General features: G+C 39.7%; 1 protein-coding gene across 5 annotated transcripts in view; it reads left to right on the top strand.

Moving 5' to 3' along the window:
• The first annotated feature begins 16,209 nt into the window (after positions 1-16,209).
• Positions 16,210-20,013, top strand: part of DTNA (dystrobrevin alpha) — a 311,634-nt gene continuing 307,830 nt past the window's right edge. For all 5 annotated transcript variants that reach the window (XM_052660451.1, XM_052660449.1, XM_052660448.1 and 2 more), the window contains exon 1: positions 16,210-16,387. The gene's annotated coding sequence lies outside the window, so the exon portion shown is untranslated. The remainder of the gene's footprint in view (positions 16,388-20,013) is intronic.

The following is a 20,013-nucleotide window of genomic DNA, read 5'->3' as shown; positions in this document are numbered from 1 at the left end:
ATTTTTTAATTTTCATTAGGGGGTTACATTTTTCTGATTCTTTGTGTGTTCTGTGTATTTTTTATTATATATCAGCCTTCATGGGTAAAAGAATAGTACTAAATAATATGCCAGTAAAGGGCTGACACCTATTAATTAGGCTGCTAATATGTGTATGTGTGTGCACTGGGATTGACTGGTGTGTGCGGGGGGCTGAATCAATCTAATGTGGGCTAGATCTGAACCTAGGCTTTGCTACAGCCTTAAATTCAGTTCTTTGGTTTTAGATGTACTGAGGTAAGAAATAGGGCCTTTCCTTTAGCTAGACTGAGCTTGGCAATGCCCCAGAGGTGTCATCATACCTAGACTAACAACCAGTATTTTTGAGTGAGTGAAAGACGCTCAGTCATGTCCGACTCTTTGCAAACCCATGAATTATACAGTCCATGGAATTCTCCAGGCCAGAGCACTAGAGTGGGTAGACATTCCCTTCTCCAGGGGATCTTCTAACCCAGGGATCAGACCCAGGTCTCCCACATTGCAGGCAGATTCTTTACCAGCTGAGCCACAAAGGAAGCAATATTTCTAGGGTACAGGAAATCTCTCCCTCTTTTACACTCCGGCTCCAAACTGTTCAGGCTTAAAGACGTCTTTGTCCACCATGTTGCCCTGATCTCTAGCCACTGGAGAGCTGCTGCAGTGAGCAGAGTGAACACCTCATGCACCTTGACAGGATCTTAGTCTGCTCTCCTGCCCTGCCCTTGCCTGTCTCAACCACCAGGAACACTCAGTGAAAGCCTGCAGGAAAGAGTGGACTGTCAGATACAGATTCTCTCTGTGGCTGGGGTGCCTCAGGATTCTCATCCACGATACCAGCCCATTTTCACCTGTTAAAAGTTTGCTAACAATTGGGGTTGTCCTTCCATCCCCCTTGCTCCCTGTTCCCATGTGGTGAGGTTGTTCTTCCTTCTTACCCTGTCCCGAGGAGTTATAGAAGCTGTAGTATTCTCCGCTCCAAGGAAGGTTCATCTCATTTTGGATATTAACTTACCTAGGTTTCTTTTGGTCTTCAGTTCTTTGGTGGGTTGTGTGCATGAGTGCTAAGTCGCTTCACTTCAACTCTGCAACCCCATGGACTGTAGCCTCAGGCTCCTGTGTCCATGGGATTCTCCAGGCAAGACTCCTGGAGTGGGTTGCCGTGTCCTCTTCCAGGGAATCTTCCTGACCAAGGAATTGAGCTCACTTCTCTTATGTCTCCTGCATTGGCAGGCAGGGTCTTTACCACTAGCGCCGCCTGTTACTTCCTACCTACTGCGGTCACCTCCCCACACACCAGCCACCCCTAAGGCTTCCAGTTGTGCATAGCAGAAGTAGGTCCCCCTTGGGAAAACAGAACTGCAAGCAGTCTCAAGGCCTTTGGGGCAGAGTCCCAACCACCCAGAACATGCTGAAAAGAGAATTACTGATTCTTGTTCTAATTTGCAGTTCAGTGGGGAGAAACACAGGCAAAGGGGAGCTAGAGCAGCAGGGCCCTCTGAGTTGTGAGGCTGAGGACAACGCCTTGCCTCCTTGCTTGGTGGGGTCTGAGGGCAATACTGATCATAACAGTATTTTGGAAACAGCTGGGAAAAGTTCCTAGAGAGAGGGCCAATATGGAAGGAAAATCGCTAAGTATGACCTTTGACTCTTTGCCCGTGGCCAACTTTTATAGCTGTAGAAATAACAGAATGTATACATTTTCCCTCCAAGAGTAGGAGGAAGTTTCAATATTGATGAAATACTCTTAGAGAAATAGGGGACAGTATCTTCATGGAAGCTAATACTGGTTTGGCCACAAAGTGTTTGGATTTTTCCATAAGAGGTTATGGAAAAACCTGAAAGAAATTTGTGGCTAACCCAGTATCTCCAGGTTGGCATATTATAAGGAGCAGAAGTAGTGTATTAAACAAATCAAGACAAAGCTTGCCTCAAATAATGAAATATACAAACTTGGCCCACATGGTAATAGCTATGCTGACTTGAAAGGCAAATCACTATCAGATTTACATTGCCTTCTAATCAGAGGCAACCACAGAACAACTGCTGTGATAAACTTAAGGTAATTTACTTGAGGTACTGAGTTAATTGATAGTTTAGGCAGAACTTCAGTTACAAAAGAAATTTATTTTCACTTTCTAAGATGCATAATTTTTACATGTGAAGGAATTATTTATAATTTTAACATTTAATTCTACAGATACATAATGAAAGTTTTAATGTAAGGGACTACAACCAACTTCAGAATAAAAAGATAACTTTATTTTAATTAAGAGTTTTTCTTCACTGTGTCTGTTATAGATAGCCGGATACTTAGCTGGGATTTAGCTGTCATTTTAGCACTGGATATAGTGTAGAGAAGTATGAAATACTATGTTACTTCCCCGCATACATGCACAAATGCTGAAATCATTGGAATCATTTTGGAAAGAGTTGAGAGAATCTGTCTCCTTTTTAAAGCAACTCTGAAGAGTGAAGGAAAAGAATTGCAGTAAATATGGTGAATGGAACATGTAATTAATTCTACTCTCTCCCTCACAATGAAATGACAGTAAACAAAAAATTCTCCCTAGAATAATAATAATAAAAAAGAACAGGGGAGCATAGAATACAGAGAGCTGTTGACACAGTATTTGGAAAGTGGCAAGGGAATGGCTCAGTGGTACTTGATTTAGCTGAGCAGAGATGTGGAAAGCCAGGTCCCTGTGGAGGAGATGCCAATAAGACAGAAATGGAGACTCCCTCAAATGCTGGAAAGGCTCAAAAACTAGAAACACAAGGGTAGTGAAGCTGGAGTTAATGAGTGGGGCCAAAAACAGAACTTGGTTGAAAGTCTTCAAAGGAGTAGTTGGAGTTCCAAATCGCCGCCTCCAACCGCTGCAGCCTGGCAACTCCCTATTCCTCATCTTGCAGGAGACATGGTGGGAAGGGGCAGGCATTATTCTCTGGACTAACTTAACTAGAGAGGCTACAAACACAGCAGTATTGGAAACAGCAGTCAGTGGGGGCAAGGTATGACAGTGAAATCAATTTAATCTGGTAGATTAAATGGAAATCTGCATGCTGAATAGTGATAAACTTGCCTCAATTTCAAGCCTTTTTTGGGGGGGGAAACTATTTTATTATTTATTTGGCTGCATCGGGTCCTACTTCCTGCATGCGGATCTTTCATTGTGGCATGCGGGCTTAGATGCCCTGCAGCATGTGAGATCTTAGTTCCCTGACCAGGGATCAAACCTGTGTCCCCTGCATTGGAAGGCAGACTTTTAGCCACTGGACTACCAGAGAAGTCCCATTTTTCACCCAGCTTTGCTTCCAGGACACTGGCAACTGAGTTTATCCCTCCTAAATAGGACACTGGGAGGGGACTTCACTAGATTATCTGAGTACCCAGGGGGTTGTGGGAAATCTAGTTACCCTTGAGGATGTTTCAGTGAAGGCTCAGCTTGGTCTGATCACTTTATGGTAAAGTCCTGATGCCTGTAACACATGGCTTGGCGGATAGCAAAGGAATATCAGCCGTGGCAGCACTTCTCTAACATAAAAGAGACCAAAATAAACAAACAAGAAATTGAAGGAAACAAGGATTGCAGGGAATAGGTGAAAGCTTTTTTTAAAAGCCTGAAATGTATATACTCACTGATATTAGAAAAAAAATTGTCCATGAAATAAAACGTGGTGTTATGAAAAACAATTAGAGCTAAATAGAATCCTTAGAAATTAAGCATATGTTAGTGGGAATAGAATATTCAGCAGAAGAGAGATGAGCAATTATTCCAGAGATGAGGTGGTAGAAAGATGGATACATGAGAAAAGATAGTAAATTTAGGGAGCCCTTCTAAGGGGGTCCAACATCCAATGAAAATGAATTTCAAAATGAAAGAACAGAAAAAATAGAGCTCAGAAAGTACTTACAAGTAAAATAAAAACATTTGCCTAGAATTGGAGGAGATGAATAAGTACCTTAAGTTTCAAACACAGTCAATGAGGGGATGGTGAAATGGGGGGGTCCACACCAAGTATACGGTCATGGGGTATTAGAAAATCAGAGATAAAGAGGAAACAATATTTGGACGAGGGAACAGAATGACTTCTAAATAACAGCACTAGGAATTACAAGACAGTGAAGACATTCCTTGAAATTTCTGAGCAAAAAGGATTTCTAAACAATGAATTCTGTAGTCAAGCTAATGATTAATGGAAGAAGAGAATAAGGATATTTTCATGCATACAAGTTCTCCAAAACTGTATTTGACCTGGGCATCTTTTTCTGGAAGCTGCTAGAAATTATGCTCCTCCAACCCCCGACCATGGGACAGTTCATCAAGAAGGAGAGAACAAAGAATCTAGCAAAAGAGTCAATACCCAAGAGAAGCAAAAGCCAGTCCCACCATGACAGTACAGGAGCTAATGTTACAGAAAGAACCTCTGGTGTGAAGTTGGGCAGGGAGAGGATATGCAGAAAGAATAGTTGATGTATTTGTTGGTATTAAGAGAAATGTTGCATGTCTATTGGAGAGTCTAAAAAAAGAGATGGGCAGGTAGAAAATTAAGCAAACAAAAATATAACACAAATACCAATGTCAGGAAAAATAAAAATGTGTAAAATAAAGGAAATGTACTCTTAGATCCCATGTAGTTCACATGTGAACAATGTATGTGCATGCATGCTAATAAAGGAAATGTACTTTGCCAACTAAGGTCTGTCTAGTCAAGGCTACGGTTTTTCCAGTGGTCATGTATGGATGTGAGAGTTGGACTATGAAGAAGGCTGAGAACCGAAGAACTGATGCTTTTGAACTGTGGTGTTGGAGAAGACTCTTGAGAGTCCCTTGGACTGCAAGGAGATCCAACCAGTCCATTCTGAAGGAGATCAACCCTGGGATTTCTTTGGAAGGAATGATGCTAAAGCTGAAGCTCCAGTACTTTGGCCACCTGATGCGAAGAGTTGACTCATTGGAAAAGACTCTGATGCTGGGAGGGATTGGGGGCAGGAGGAGAAGGGGACGGCAGAGGATGAGATGGCTGGATGGCATCACTGACTCGATGGACGTGAGTCTGAGTGAACTCCAGGAGATGGTGATGGACAGGGAGGCCTGGCATGGTACGATTCATGGGGTTGCAAATAGTTGGACATGACTGAGCGACTGAACTGAACTCTTAGATCCCATGTAGTTCACATGTGAACAATGTATGTGCATGCATGCTGAGTTGCTTTGGTTGTGTCTGACTCTTTGCAACCCTATCCACTGTAGTCTGCCAGGCTCCTCTGTCCATGGGATTCTCCAGGCAAGAATACTGGGGTGGGTTGCCATGTCCTCCATAGCCAAAATAATGTAATCACTGAAATTGTTGTGTAATAAAGTGGCGAGAATTAAGGAAAGATTTGTGTGTGTGTAAATGAGAAGGAGGGAGAGAGAGGTTGAGATGACACATGCTGGAGGCAGTGTGTATAAGAACTAAACCCTTATCTTCCGTAATAGGAGGATGATGAATAGTATCAACATTTGAAAAAAGTTTTTTAAAGATGTACGAGAGCATCATTTAGGAATATAAAGGAATTGTCATAATTAACAGTTACAAGTTAAAGGTGATTGTCCCTGGGATTTAAGGGTGAGGAGGGGTAGAATGGAATTGGGATGGCACATTTAAGCTCTATCATTCTATATCATTTTTAGAAAATATCTGCACACTTTTTTAATGTGTTAAAATTACAGTTTTAAAATAAAATGAATATGCTCTGGTACTCAGTGATTTTAAACTGTGTTTCCAAGATGCCTGCAGCAGAAACTGTTTCTGGAAGAGATAGCAGGGTGAGTGGGACCCCAGGTCCCACCTTAGTTTCTGCTGAAGGAGCTATGTGTTGTCACTGTTAAGTTTGAGTGAACTATTTCCTTTAAACAAAGGGTTCCCTACTGAAAAAACCCCAACCCAACAAAAATGTTTGAAAAGCACTGATGAGCCACATGCTCATCTGGAGAAAAACTGCTCCCAAATAGATACAGTAAATCCCCTATGCACAAAGGAGTTGTGTTTCAAGAGTGCATTCACAAGTCCAATTTGTTTGTAAGTCCAACAAAGTTAGCCTAGGTACCCAACTAACACAATTGGCGATATAGTACTATACTGTAATAGATTTACAAAATTCTTCACACAATACATAAAAAAACAAAAACAAAAAAAATTTACTTTTATAGTTAAGCACCCTGAAAATTACAGTAGTACAGTACAACAGCTGGCATACCAGGACACATTCGCATCCTTGAAAATCCCCTGCGTAAGAACTAGAAGTTTCATATGTAGGGAACTTACTGAAAGTCAGATATAATGATCACTGGACTCCGTGCAGCTTGTCTATAATCTTTTGTGATGTATAATTGAATTGTCCTATTTCCAATTCTTGATAAATCTCTAGAAGCTTCGAGGGGAACCAATATGAATTGTACATGTGATTATGAAAATGTACACTGTTTGAAGTGATGGCATTAATTACGTTTTCATTTTGCTCCCAAACCAGATGGCACCCTTACTTCTTGAAAGGCATCAAGTATGCTTATGCTGCCAAAGCTCAAATAGTGGTATAATAAGGTATATCTGTCTGTCCCTAGGATGAGGTTGGATATTCTAGTTTTGCCTAGTGATTGTGATATATTTATGATTATGTTCTAACTAGGGTTGCTTTTGGTCCCACAAAGGAAAAAATATCCCTGCTGCTGCTAAGTTGCTTCAGTCGTGTCCAACTCTGTGCGACCCCATAGACGGCAGCCCACCAGGCTCTGCTGTCCCTGAGATTCTCCAGGCAAGAACACTGGAGTGGGTTGCCATTTTCGTCTCCAATGCATGAAAGTGAAAAGTGAAAGTGAAATTGCTCAGTCGTGTCCAACTCTTAGCGATCCCATGGACTGCAGCCCACCAGACTCCTCCGTCCATGGTATTTTCCAGGCAAGAGTACTGGAGTGGGGTGCCATTGCCTTCTCCGAAAAATATCCCTACCCCAGCTTAAAGGGAAAGGTACAAGTAGAATTTCTACTTTTTAAAATGAAGATAAATGTTTCTTTTGTAAATCTGGAGTGTTGATTCTTTTCTGTCCTATAGAGCTTCTCCAAACAAACAAACAAACAAACAAAAAAGATACTTAGTGAATTTGATTTGGGGAAAGATCAAATGCTGAAATAGATACTCCTGAGAAAGTTACTCCCTCATCAACCAGTGTCTATTTCTCTTCCTCTCCCACCGCTTGCGCGCAACTTGAAGTGTTGTACCTCTTTTGTAAGCTTCCATTATTTCTCAGTCTAAAATAATTAAGAACTTTTCTGAAAAATAACTACATATAATTTTTATAAAGTTTATATAAATAGAATATAAATATACATATTCATTTAATGTATTTAATACATTCTTATGTCTCATTTTATGTTGACAACACTCTTGGAAATTTGTATAATTGTTCACATTGTAGAGATGAGGAAATAGTGGCTGTTGAAATTTGATCTGTCCCATGTTGCATGGCTAGCAGAGAGAAATGCAAAAAAAAAATCTCTATTTTTCTGATTACCATTCTATTTGGGCCAAACACCTCTAAAAAGACTAATCTTTGTTAAAAGCATACACATAACATAAAAAATTCCAGACTACACACACAGGATGACCAACAAATCCTGATTTGCCTGGTAATTTCCTCATTTAGTCCTATTCACACTGGGATGGTTGGTCGCTTTACATGTAGTGCACAGCCTAAAAGGCTATAATAGCTATTTTTTATGGGAACTAAGAGAGATACAAGAAATGAAATGCAAGTAGAGAAAAATGATCAAGATATTTATTTAGACAAGGGTGAAGATGATTTCTGACCCATATCAAAGAAAATCAATTTTAGCAACCACGGCAGTACCACAAAACAATTGCCACAGCTTTTCAAAAACTTTCATGTAAGTAAATTTATCTATAGCTTCAAGATTCCCATCAATATCTGAAAGACACACAAATATGACACTACCAGATCTTGAAAAATAAAATGTTCCATAAGAAGAAGTCACATTTTAAACACAGCGGTGTGTCCATGTCCATCTCAAACTCCCTAACTATTCCTTTCCCCTTTCCTTTTCCCCTGGCAACCATAAGTTCAGTTCTCTAGGTCTGTGAGTCTGTTTCTATTTTGTAAGTAAGTTCATGTGTATCATTTCTTTTTAGATTCCACATATAAGGGATGTCATACGATAATTTTCCTTCTCTGTCTGATTTACTTCGCTCAGCCTGACACTCTGGGTCCCTCCATGTTGCTGCAGATGTCATTATTTCATTCTTTTAAATGGCTGGATAATATTCCATTGTATACGTGTACCATATCTTCTTTATCCATACCTCTGTCGATGCACATTGCTTCCATGTCTTGGCTATTGTAAACAGCACTGCAGTGAACACTGGGGTGCGTGTTTCCTTTTGGATCTTGTGTTTCTCCGAATATATGCCCAGGAGTGGGATTACAGTGTCATATGGTAGCTCTATTTTGTTTTTTAAGGAACCTCCATACTGTTCTCCATAGTGGCTGTACCAATTTACATTCCCACCAACAGTATAGGAGGGTTCCCTTCTCTCCACACCCTCTCCAGCATTTACTATTTGTGGATTTTTTGATGATAGCCATTCTTGCTGGTGTCAGCTGATATCTCATGGTGATTTTGATTTGCATTGCTCTAATAATTAGCAATATTGAACATCTTTTCATGTGTCTCTTGGCCATCTGTATGTCTTCTTTGGAGGAATCTCTGTTTAGGTCTTCTGCCCATTTGTTTATTGGTTTATTTGTCCTGATGCTGTTAAGTGTCACGAAGTATTTGTAAATTTTGGAGACTAATCCCTTGTCAGTCTCATCATTTGCAAATACTTTCTCCTAGTCTGTGGGTTGTCTTTTTGTTTTATTTCCTTTGCTGTGCAAAAACTTTTGAGTTTAAGTAGGTCCCATGTGTTTATTTTTGTTTTCATTTCCATTATTTTTGGAAATGAAAGATATTGCTTGAAAAAGATATTGCTGTAGTGTATGTCAGAGAGTATTATGCCTGTGTTTTCCTCTAGGGGTTTTATAGTGTTTGGTCTTATATTTAGGTCTTTAATCCATTTTGAGCTTATTGCTTATTTTTGTGTATAGTGTTAAAGAATGATCTAATTTCACTTTTTTACATATAGCTGTCCAGTTTTCCCAGCACCATTTGTTGAAGAAACTGTCTTTCCAATATTGCGTAGTCTTGCCTCCTCTGTCATATATTAATTGACCATAGGTGAATGAGTTTATTTCTATTCCGTCCTTTTCCATTCATCTATATTTCTGTATTTGTGCCTGTACCATGCTGGTTTGATGACCGTAGCTTTGTAGTATAGTGTGAAGTCAAGGAGCATGATTCCTCCAGCTCTGTTTTTCTTTCTCAAGATTGCTTTGGCTATTCTGGGTCTTTCGTGTCTCCATACAAATTTTTATATTTTTTGTTCTAGTTCTGTGAAAAATGCCAGTTTTAATTTGATAGAGACTGCATTACATCTTTACATTGCCTTGGGTTGTACAGTCATTTTGACAATATTGATTTTTCCAATCTGTGAACATGATATATCTTTCCATCTGTTTGTGTCTTTTTTGATTTTTTTCATCAGCATCTTATAATTTTCTGAGTACAGGTCTTTTGTTTCCTTAGGTATGTTTATTCCTAGGTATTTTATTCTTTTGGATGCAGTGGCAATGGAATTGTTTCTTGAATTTCTCTTTCTGATCTTCTGTTGTTGGTGCATAGAAATGTAATGGATTTCTGTGTATTAATTTTGTAGCTTCAACTTTACCAAATTCATTTATGCATTCTAGTAGTTTTCTGGTAGCATCTTTATGATCTTGTATGTATAGTATCATGTCATCTGCAAACAAAGACAGTTTAAATTCTTCTTTTCCAATCTGGATTTCCCTTACTTCTTTTTCTTCTCTAATTGCCGTAGCCTGGACTTCCAAAACCATGTTTAATAGTGGTGAGAGTAGACATCCTTATCTTGTTCCAGATCTTAGAGGAAATGCTTTCAGCTTTTCACCATTAAGTATGATGTTACCTGTATATTTGTCCTATAAGGCCTTTATTATGTTGAGATACAGTCCCTCTATGCCCACTTTCTGGAGAGTTTTAATCATAAATGGGTACTGAATTTTGTCAAAAGCTTTTTCTGCACCATTGAAATGATCATATTGATTTTTGTTCTTCAATTTGTCGATGTGGCATATCATATTGATTGATCTGTGGATACTGAGAAATCCTTGCATCCCTAGGATGAATCCACTTGACCATGGTGTATAATCTTTTTAATGTATTATTGGATATAGATTGCTAGTATTTGGTTGAGGATTTTTGTACCTACATTTGTCAGTGATATTGACCTGTAGTTTTCTTTTTTTGTGTGTTGTCTTTGCCTGGTTTTGGTATCAGGGTGATGATGGCCTCACAGAATGAGTTTGGAAGTTTTCCTTCCTCTGCAATTTTTTTGAACGGTTTCAGAAGGATAGATATTAACTCTTCCCCAAATGTTTAATAGAATTCGCCTGTGAAGCCATCAGGTCCTGGACTATTGTTTGTTGGGAGTTTGGATAACCAACAAGGACCTACTGTAAAGCACTTGGAATTCTGCTCAATGTTATGTGGCAGCCTGGATGGGAGGGTAATTTGAGGGAGAGTGGACGCATGTATATGTATGGTTGCGTCCCTTCACTGTTTACCTGAAACTATCACAACATTGTTAATCAGTTATACCCCAATACAAAATAAAAAAGTTTTAAAAAAGAAAATGACACGCGAAATGAAAAAAAAATAAAACAGAACAAGAAGAAATCACAAAACACACAGCCAGATATCCTAGGATCAGATATCCTAATCTCCCCTTTAGATCTGCTGTCTTCAAAGACTACCACATCCAAACGTGCTATTCCCCAGTCTGGTGAGCAGTCTGGTCCCTGTTTCTCTGGTGTGCCAGATGCTCTTCCCCACCCTCCCTTCCCTGTTCTCTGGTTCCTTTAAGATCAGTCTTTTTCTTGAGTATTTCTCTCCATGCCCTTTCTTCATATCAACATAAGCTCCTTTAAGCTTCTTCATTTGTGTCTTTTTCCACATTGGAGAGCCTCTCCAATTCCCTCACACCCCCCAACCCAAAATTCCCAACCCACTGGCCACACAAGAGATCCTGAGAAGAGAAATATAGTAAGTTCCCTTTGTACAAATGAGTTCCATTTCAGAAGGACAATTATAAGTCTAATTCATTCATAAGTGAAACAAAGTTAGCCTAGGTACCCAACTAACACAACTGGCTATGTAGTCCTGTACTATAATAGGTTTATAATACTTTTCACAGAGATAATACATTAAAAATAACCTAAAATAAAACATTTTTAATCTTAACAGTACAGCACTTTGAAAAGTATAGTACAACAGCTGGCATATAGGGGCTGGCATTAGTGAAAAAGGCAAAGAGAGTTACTGTGGAGGGGGAGAGGAGGTGAAAGACGGTAGAGCTGAAGGATCATAAGCATTAGGAAATGGAGGGCAAGCTGCACGTGACAATGTATGCAAGACATGTAAACTAACTTACCTGATTGGATGTGCAAACATAGGTTCACATCTTTGAAAGTTCATAACTTGAAAGTTCATATGTAGGGGACTAAACTTAGAGATGCCTCTCCAAAGACAAAGAGGAGATGGAAAATGAGAAAGGACTACAGTTATTTTTATTTGAATATTGTGTGTGTGTGTGTATGTACCCATAAATCATTTTGATAGGATTCCTTCTGGTCTTTATCTTTCTTTCCCGGGCCCACAGATGTTCTAATATAGTTGGTATATGATGGTGCGTGTATGTTTAGATGCTATAATTTTTAACCTAAGCATTAACCCATGTCTTTCTGTTGTCATCAAACAATCATTGTCTCCAGTTTTTCTCCACCAAATATGATATTGTAATTAGTAAATTTATACATATGGTGCTTTCCATAATTAGGGCTATTTTCATACCATAAGCATTCAAAAATGAATGCCCATGACATCCAATTTTGAAGTTGATTGACATTTAATAAGATTATAGAGAGCAAGCTGCTGCTTTGAAACCCTTCCATATCTGTTGTTAGAGCCCCTATCTGTATAGTTTTTCTACTTTTTCTCTTGGGGCAGTGTCTATTTTAACTACTTTTCAACAACTACTACTTGGGTTTATTATTTTTTTCTGCAGGGGACAAAAAAACATGATTTATCCCCTCCCTCACAAAAAATAAACTCACCTTTTAAAATTTTATTTTAATTGGAGGATAACTGTTTTACAGTGTGTTGGTTTCTGCTGTTCAACAACATGAACTGGCTATAAGTATATATGTGTTTCCTCCTTCTTGAGCCTCCCTCCCACCCATCCCCCATCCTGCCCTTCCAGGTTGTCACAGACACACTTACTCTTGCATAAAGAATGTCTTAATCCATTCAGGCCACTGTAACAATTGAGTGGCTTATAAACAACTGAAATAAACAATGGAAATTTATTTTTCACAGTATGAAGGCTGGAAGTCCAAAATCAAACAGATTTGGTGTTTGATGAGGGCGTGCCTCCTGGCTCATTGAAGACCATCTTTTTGCTGTGTTGTCTCTGGTGGAAGGGCTGAAGAAGCTCTCTGGAGTCTCATGTATAAGGACACTAATCCCATTCATGTGGATTCCACCCTTGTGACCTAAGCACCTCCCAAAGGCCCCTAATACTGTACTATCACATGAGAGATTAGGTTTCAACATACAAATTTTGGGGGACACAAATATTTGGTCTGTAGCAAATAGTGTGTATTTTTTTTTCAAAATAATAATATATAAAAGACAAAATCATCCACAAAACTATCATCATGAGAATATAGTCTTTGTCAGCTTAAGCCTAGTGTCTTAAAGATGCTAGAGAGGAAAAAGCAAAGGGACCATTTGCTTTTCATTGTCCAGATTTTTCACACACAGATGCTTCACAGATCAGCTAAGACCTAAGTCTAAACACCTTGTTCACCCTGCAAAGAGACTGCTACTAGCCTTTGCCATACACAGAACTGAGCTAAGACAGTCTATTTCTGGAGAATGGAGTAGATTAACTGCTTATTCATGATAAATCAAGGGTATTTGATTTGCTTGTTACATGCCGAGTTTTCTTTGGAAGAAAGCCCTGGAAGCTATTTTTCTGATCAAATCCTAACTCTCTTGTTGGTACTTATGAAAGAGAAAAATAACATTTACTCATTATAAAGACTGAGTTCTAGCCATTATAAATCTTATCAACTGCCTTGTGAAGGTTAAGGGGTGGGGGGGTGGGGGGAGAAGAAAAAAAAAATTCCTGTGTGTTCATTCAACCTTGGGTTTGGACTCAGGCTACCACTACTGTTGCAAACGTTCTGGAATTTCTGTCATTGAAACAGATGAAAATATAAAAAGAGATGAAGTTGGAACCTAAGGAGATATTTGGCTGATGCATGTTGTACTATAAGGAATGGTCAGGAAGAATTCAATAAAGAAAATTGTTATAGTTTACTAGTTAATATGAAATATTAGAAATCCTTAAAATTTTATTTTCTTTTATTTCTCTTTAGAAGCCAGCAAGATCAGGAGAAATAAACTTAGAAGAATTTGCCATGTTGATATTTAGAGTCATTTACTCACACAGATCCAAATGTATAATAATCTTTTTTCTTTTTTTTTTTTTTTTGCTTCAGTAAAGGTGAAAAGTTAAAGTGTTAGTTGCTCAGTCCTGACTCTGTGACTCCATGGACTGTAGCTCACCAGGCTCCCCTGTCTATGGAATTCTCCAGACAAGAATACTGGAGTGAGTAGTCATTTCCTTCTCCAGGGGACCTTCTCAACCCAGGGATTGAACCTGGGTCTCCTGCACAGGCAGATTCTTTACCATCTGAGCCACCAAAGAAGCCCTCAGTAAAGGTACTCAGTGCCTGGTATACCTTCCATATAATCTTTTGGTTAATGGCTAGAAAAGAGATATAATTTTCCCTGCTAGTCATCAAATTAAATGCAAACATACTTATCTAAAGTGTGAGCCTACCTATAACTATTTTCCTTAGGTTAAAATATACACTTTTACACCAGCAATTATTTGCTTGCTTCCACAAACGTTTCTTGAGTTTCAGTGGTGCTAGTGTTCACTGGAAGGTACAGCGTGAGTGAATAGTGTGGCCAATGTGACCCAGATGGCCTGCCGCCAGCCCTGGCCACTCTTCTTAGTTCACACGTGTTTAGACACCATCCATTAGCCTTGGGGAGGAGCGTTTTGATAGAGGGAAGAAGAATCACAAAAACAGGGATGTGTGCTCTCTGGGTGACTGGTTATTTCTATTTATTTCTGAAGTCATTCAGATGCCCTTACCTATCAACAGTACACAGAGCCTGAAATGTCTCTTAGTTAATCAGCTTGGGAATAAGCATAAGGAAAGTTTCTTCCTCCCCTTCCTCCTTCTTTTAATCTTTTTTCCTAAAGGACATCTAGTAATGGAATAAGGAGTGAGCAGGTTGGTAGCATGCCAACCTAGATGGGGCATGAGAATGTCAAAGAAATAGTAATATGATACCAGTTCATCAGATATTCACTCACAGTTCCCTAAATTGGGCTTCTTCAGATGTGGTACAAGATCACCTAGAACAGAACATTTAAAACCAACCACAGACAAAGAGAAAGCTTTCTCTTTGGAGTCAGCCTCCTGCCGTTGGGTATATTCGAGACGTCTGTACAAGTTGCAGGGAGCAGCTGCAGCCACACCACCACCCTGAGCCCAGCCAGCTGACAGTTGCCTAGAGTTGGCAGTAACAGCCAGATGAGATCTGGAAACCCCAAGACGCCGGGGATTGCGGTTTGTCTGATTGCTGCAATTATTAACATAAATCCTCTATCAGACCTTTCAAGAAGTTGGTCTGGTCCATAACATGGCATGTAATACACTCGCTGTTGTGAACAGGGTGAGGTAACATGTTTTCAGCACAGCAGATCTTTTGACCCCAGTGACCACAAAATAAATATGAAACACAATTTTAGGAGTCATGATTTGAAGGGAACTCCACAATATTAATTCTTATCAGTTCCTGTGTGAGAAAATGTGTTTTTCCCTTCATTTCCATTCACTCAGTTTTCCTTTGTTCAGACATGTGTGTGTGACTGTGGGGTGTGGGGTTGTATTGTACATGGCCACACACACACACACACATTTTTTTTTTCCCCGAGTCCTCATCAAAGTTTACAAGACAGTTTTGGACAAGAAGCCTTGACGTGGAGATAGTAACATTTCTTGCACCCTCTTCTGCTGTCTGCAGTACAAAATATAGGACAGTTGAAAGCAGTTTTTTGTTTGTTTGTTTGTTTTCACGTTTCCTATGAGCAAGGTTTTTTCTCACAGAAAATCCACAGACCTCATAGTTGCCGTTCAGAATATTAGAGGCAGCATGACCATTTATTCCTGTAACAAGTTCCAACGCATTTACTAATAAGGAAATTCAGCTTTTAACAAAAGATCCGCCATCTCACGTTTTTACTGCATCCATAGCCATTTGGGGTAAAATTATAGGTGAATATCCAAACTTAAATGTGTGCAACAACAAAACTATTTGTCACGCTCCCAGATATTTCCCTGGTGTCTCCTCAAAGTTCAGGGGAAGAAAAGAAAAATCAGAAAACTTAACTTTGTATTCTGCCTACCTGGGAAGTTTTTCACGCTGAGTAACAGAACACAACTCTAGCTGCCTTGCTTTCTGCTTCCAGGAATGCCAATCAGAGAACATTCTTTTTCAGACAGCCAAGTTTGGAAGTCAGATGGTTTCTGGCAGGAGGGAGGGGAAGGGGGTGGCTGGGAGAAAAACACAGCGAGTCCTCGGGGCTGATCTTCAGTTTCCAAGCGTTTCCGTAATAGCCATCAATGAAAGCATCTCCTTTTACCCACGCGGAGACAGGTATAAAGACAGCTGAGTAAATCAGCATTAGACGTAGCAGCGGAAGCTCGGTCAGAGCCTGGAGGGGGGCGGAGGGGGCGGAGGGGGCGGAGGGGGGGTGGAGGGAGGGCGTTTGACAGCCTGCCATTGGTGAGCTTACCAAAGGCATCTGCCAGTGGGACTTCAGTGGAATGTGAAACCAAGTCATTTTCCAGTTAAAGATAGACACAGTGTACACTAGGATCTGGAGGCTGGATTCTACCCTCGTGTCTCTCCCTAGGATTTCAGAGTCCTGTTGTAATTAACCATTTCGTTAAGGTTGGTTCTTTCCGTGAATGTGTTAAGAATTCATATATGTCCTGGATGTCCTGGAATTAACAGGATTCTTAAAGAAATCATGGTGTACATACTCTAGGGTAAGTGCAAAGACTGGTTGTAGGCGCGATCGCTTCTCTGGGAAGGTTAATGTTGCCGCTTTCTTTTTATTTGTGTGAATGAAGAAATGATCAGGGAGATTCTCCCCTGTTTTAACTTTCTTCGCTTTCTTGAGATACTTGGCGTTTACTGTTTCGTGAAGTAGAAAGAAACAAAGTATTTCAGCTTAGTATTGAAATTGACCTTGCATGTCCGTAACTTCAGTTTGACTTCACTTTTACTTTTTCCTCTGTTAACTCCTCCTGAAACACCCTGCGTTTCTTAAATTACACCGTCAATAGTTACATGTCACAGCAGTAAGTGTGACTCTGCAACACCACTGGATTGACTGTATTCTTGTCAGATGGAGTTATTTCCCCTGCTTGGCACTATGGCATTTTTTAATTTAAAAGATGCTAAAAGAAAATAAGAGGAAAAGAAAGGGGAAAAATGGTAGAAAGTGCATAAGGAGCCTTTAGAAAATACTTTTTTTATGAGAAAAATGGGCAGTTTTACATTGAAGAGAACAATTTATTAATAGAAGTTATTTTTGGGTGTCATCTCATTAATTCCAAGCAGGTTCTTCTCCTCCAAAAAAGCTGATATTTGCCAAGTGAATAGAAGACTTCTGATTCCATGGAGCTTGAGAGAAGCAGGGACTGAGCTGTCTGGTTTGATGTTGCCTGGCTGTGTGCTTGGGATTTCAAAACTTTTTTCTTTAAAAGAAAGAATGACAAACTTTAGTCCTCTTCATGTTTTGACCATGTATAGGTTTTGTTTCTTGTTTTGTCCAGTGACCTCTCGGCTCTCTTAGAGACAGCTTTTCCAAACTTGCACAGCATTCCTTCTGAATAAATACTGGCCATAATAGTCAGAGTACATGGCATGAATTGGAAATTCTACTTTATATGGGGAAAATAAATGTGCTGACGTGCTTATTACAGAGTGTGAGGCTGAACAGTTGTTATATGTAACTGACCAGGTTTTGTTCAGTCACATCAACCAGATTCTAATGAACTAAGTTGGCTGAACTAGGTACGAACAATGAATGACAATCTTTCACTCAACTTTGATAAGAATAGATAGTATACTGAGTTACTTTTCTGAAGTGAAAAATGAACACGATACTAACCAAGTCACTTAATTTTACAATAATTTTGTTAGTCACAGTTAGCATTCCCTAATATTTATAATTAACCCATTAGATTGTAAAAGCTGCAGTTAACTTTCACTTCTCCACATGTGGATGGTACCTTTGTACATTTTCCCTGGTGACGTGGGATGACTGTCCTCCTTTGCCTAGCTGTGTCCTGATCTGTTGACCAGAGGAGGGAGCCTGGCAGGAATTATAGGTATCTTCAAGAAACTTGTGAGATGATGCATATGTGTACTCACCAAACACACCAAGACACAAATAAACTTCCCTTTTATTTTAATATATTTCTGATTGAATTATATATACACATAAAATTACATTAGAATGGGGCTTTGTTTCTGTTTTCGGTGTGCTAAAGCAAACCCCAAAAGAATACAGCATTTGTAAAAGTTCTGATATGTAAGAATTTTAGACATACGTGCCCAGATAGCATTGACAGGAAAGGAGGCTGATGAATATTTCTGTGTTGCTGTGATGTCCCTGCTGACATTGTCAAGCTTTATTTATTTCTTTGAACATGGTAAGTATAGTTGCTTTATGTCTGCTCATTCTGTTATCTCAGTTACCAAGATTTCTTTCTGTTCTTATTGCTCTTGCCACTTCTCATGTGCGGCGCCTTATTTTCTTGGTTGCTTGGATCTCTTTGACTGTCTGCTGGAAAAGTATTTTTAAAATCACTTGTAGGGATCAGGTGAGACCTAGTGGTGATGTTGGTTTCCTCCAGAGGGGACTCGGGTTTGCTTCTGACAGTATCCGATCAAAACTACCTGAGTCAAAAGACAGCACCTAAGATTCCTTGGATTATCCTTGAGCAAGTAGCAAGGCTGCCGATGTGTGTGAGGGATGGTTCATTTGGGACTCACTTCTACCTTGAGGGAAGATATGGCCTTTTGAGTCCCCAGTAATAGTCGGGTTAATTTATTAAAGTCCTCACCTGAGTACTATGGGCTTTAACATTCCCGCAACATCCTTGGACAGCAAGGAGATCAAACCATTGACTCCTAAAGGAAATAAACCGTGAATATTCGTTGGAAGGACTGATGCTGAAGCTGAAGCTCCAATTCTCTGGCCACCTGATTTGAAGAGCCGACTCTTTGGAAAAGACCCTGATGCTGGGAAAGATTGAAGGCGGAAGGAGAAGGCGGTGACAGAGGATGAGATGGCTGAATAGCATCATCCACCCAATGGACATGAGTTTGAGCATGCTCCAGGGGATAGTGAAGGACAGGGAAGTCTGGTGTACTGCAGTTCATGGGGTCGCAAAAAGACACAATTGAGCAACAAGAACACCCATAAGGCTGTTTATCATGCAGCTGGTTGATCAGACCTTTTGTTCCTGATGGTCAAGAACAAAAGCTTTCAAAGATGAGTCTCCAAGTTCTAGTCTTCTCCCTTGAATTTTTCCATGCCTTCCCCATCTCATTAACTCTTTGCTGTTTTTATATTTGAGATATTTTTAATTACCTTAGTGAGAGTGTCAGTCCAAATTATCTTCTTACTGTTGCCAAAAATGAAAAGTCACTCTTCTGCTTTTATAGTCATTTTTTTAAGATTATTTATTCTAAAAGAGAAATCCAGCAGTCTGCTGATATCATTGATAATTCCAGCTCATTCTTTCTGATTTTTTATTTTAGTTGTGGCCTGATCTGTTGAGGCTTTTGTGGAGAACTTTGAAAATGTAAATTTCTGATTGGAAGATTCATGAGTTCCAACCTGATCTGAGCTGTCAACAATGCTTAACAGTCCTTCTATTTGTCCCTAGCTGGCCCCTTTTCTTAGTAATCTCTTTAGTCTCTCTAAGCCACCCCCATTGCCTTCACTGTCAGCTGTTGACCTTGACTATTCGTGCTTTTTCTTGGCCTATATCATGTATCAGCACATTTAACAAATTATGATAAATAAATTCCCTCCTTTCCATTCTCTGAAACTGCTCTACTTCAGGTCTTCATCACCTCCCTTGGGTATTATTATGGCTTGCAGTGTTTCTCCTGCCTCTAGGCTCTACCCTCAACATATCCCACATATTGAAACCAACACACCCATCTTCTAAAAATCATAGACATGAGTGGATTGCCCCCCTACTTTAAAGTCTCTTATAGCTCACTATCCCCTTCAAAATGCTTTCCTTAATGTGTCGGTATGTCACAAAGCCTCAACCTGTTTCTCTAACATTATCTCCACTATATCACTGGTTATCACCAACACTTTAATCTCACATCATTGGTGCCTCCAGAATAGTCTATCCAGGATCATATGTCTGTGCTAGTCTACCTACTAGCTTTTTTTTCTTTTTTTGGTCAAGAATGCCCATTGTTTATCTCCTTTGCAGGCAAATCTTAATTCTGCTTCAAGGTTGATCTCATAAGTCATGTTCACTGTCTTTTAACTGTGTTGTTGCTGCTGCTGCTGCTAAGTCGCTTCAGTCGTGTCCGACTCTGTGCGACCCCATAGATGGCAGCCCACCAGGCTCCC

This window comes from Budorcas taxicolor, chromosome 22, assembly GCF_023091745.1.
Source record: "Budorcas taxicolor isolate Tak-1 chromosome 22, Takin1.1, whole genome shotgun sequence".
In the NCBI taxonomy this organism is placed as follows: domain Eukaryota; kingdom Metazoa; phylum Chordata; class Mammalia; order Artiodactyla; family Bovidae; genus Budorcas; species Budorcas taxicolor.
Note: the sequence above shows the minus strand (reverse complement) of the source record. Positions and strands in the feature narration are given on the sequence as shown.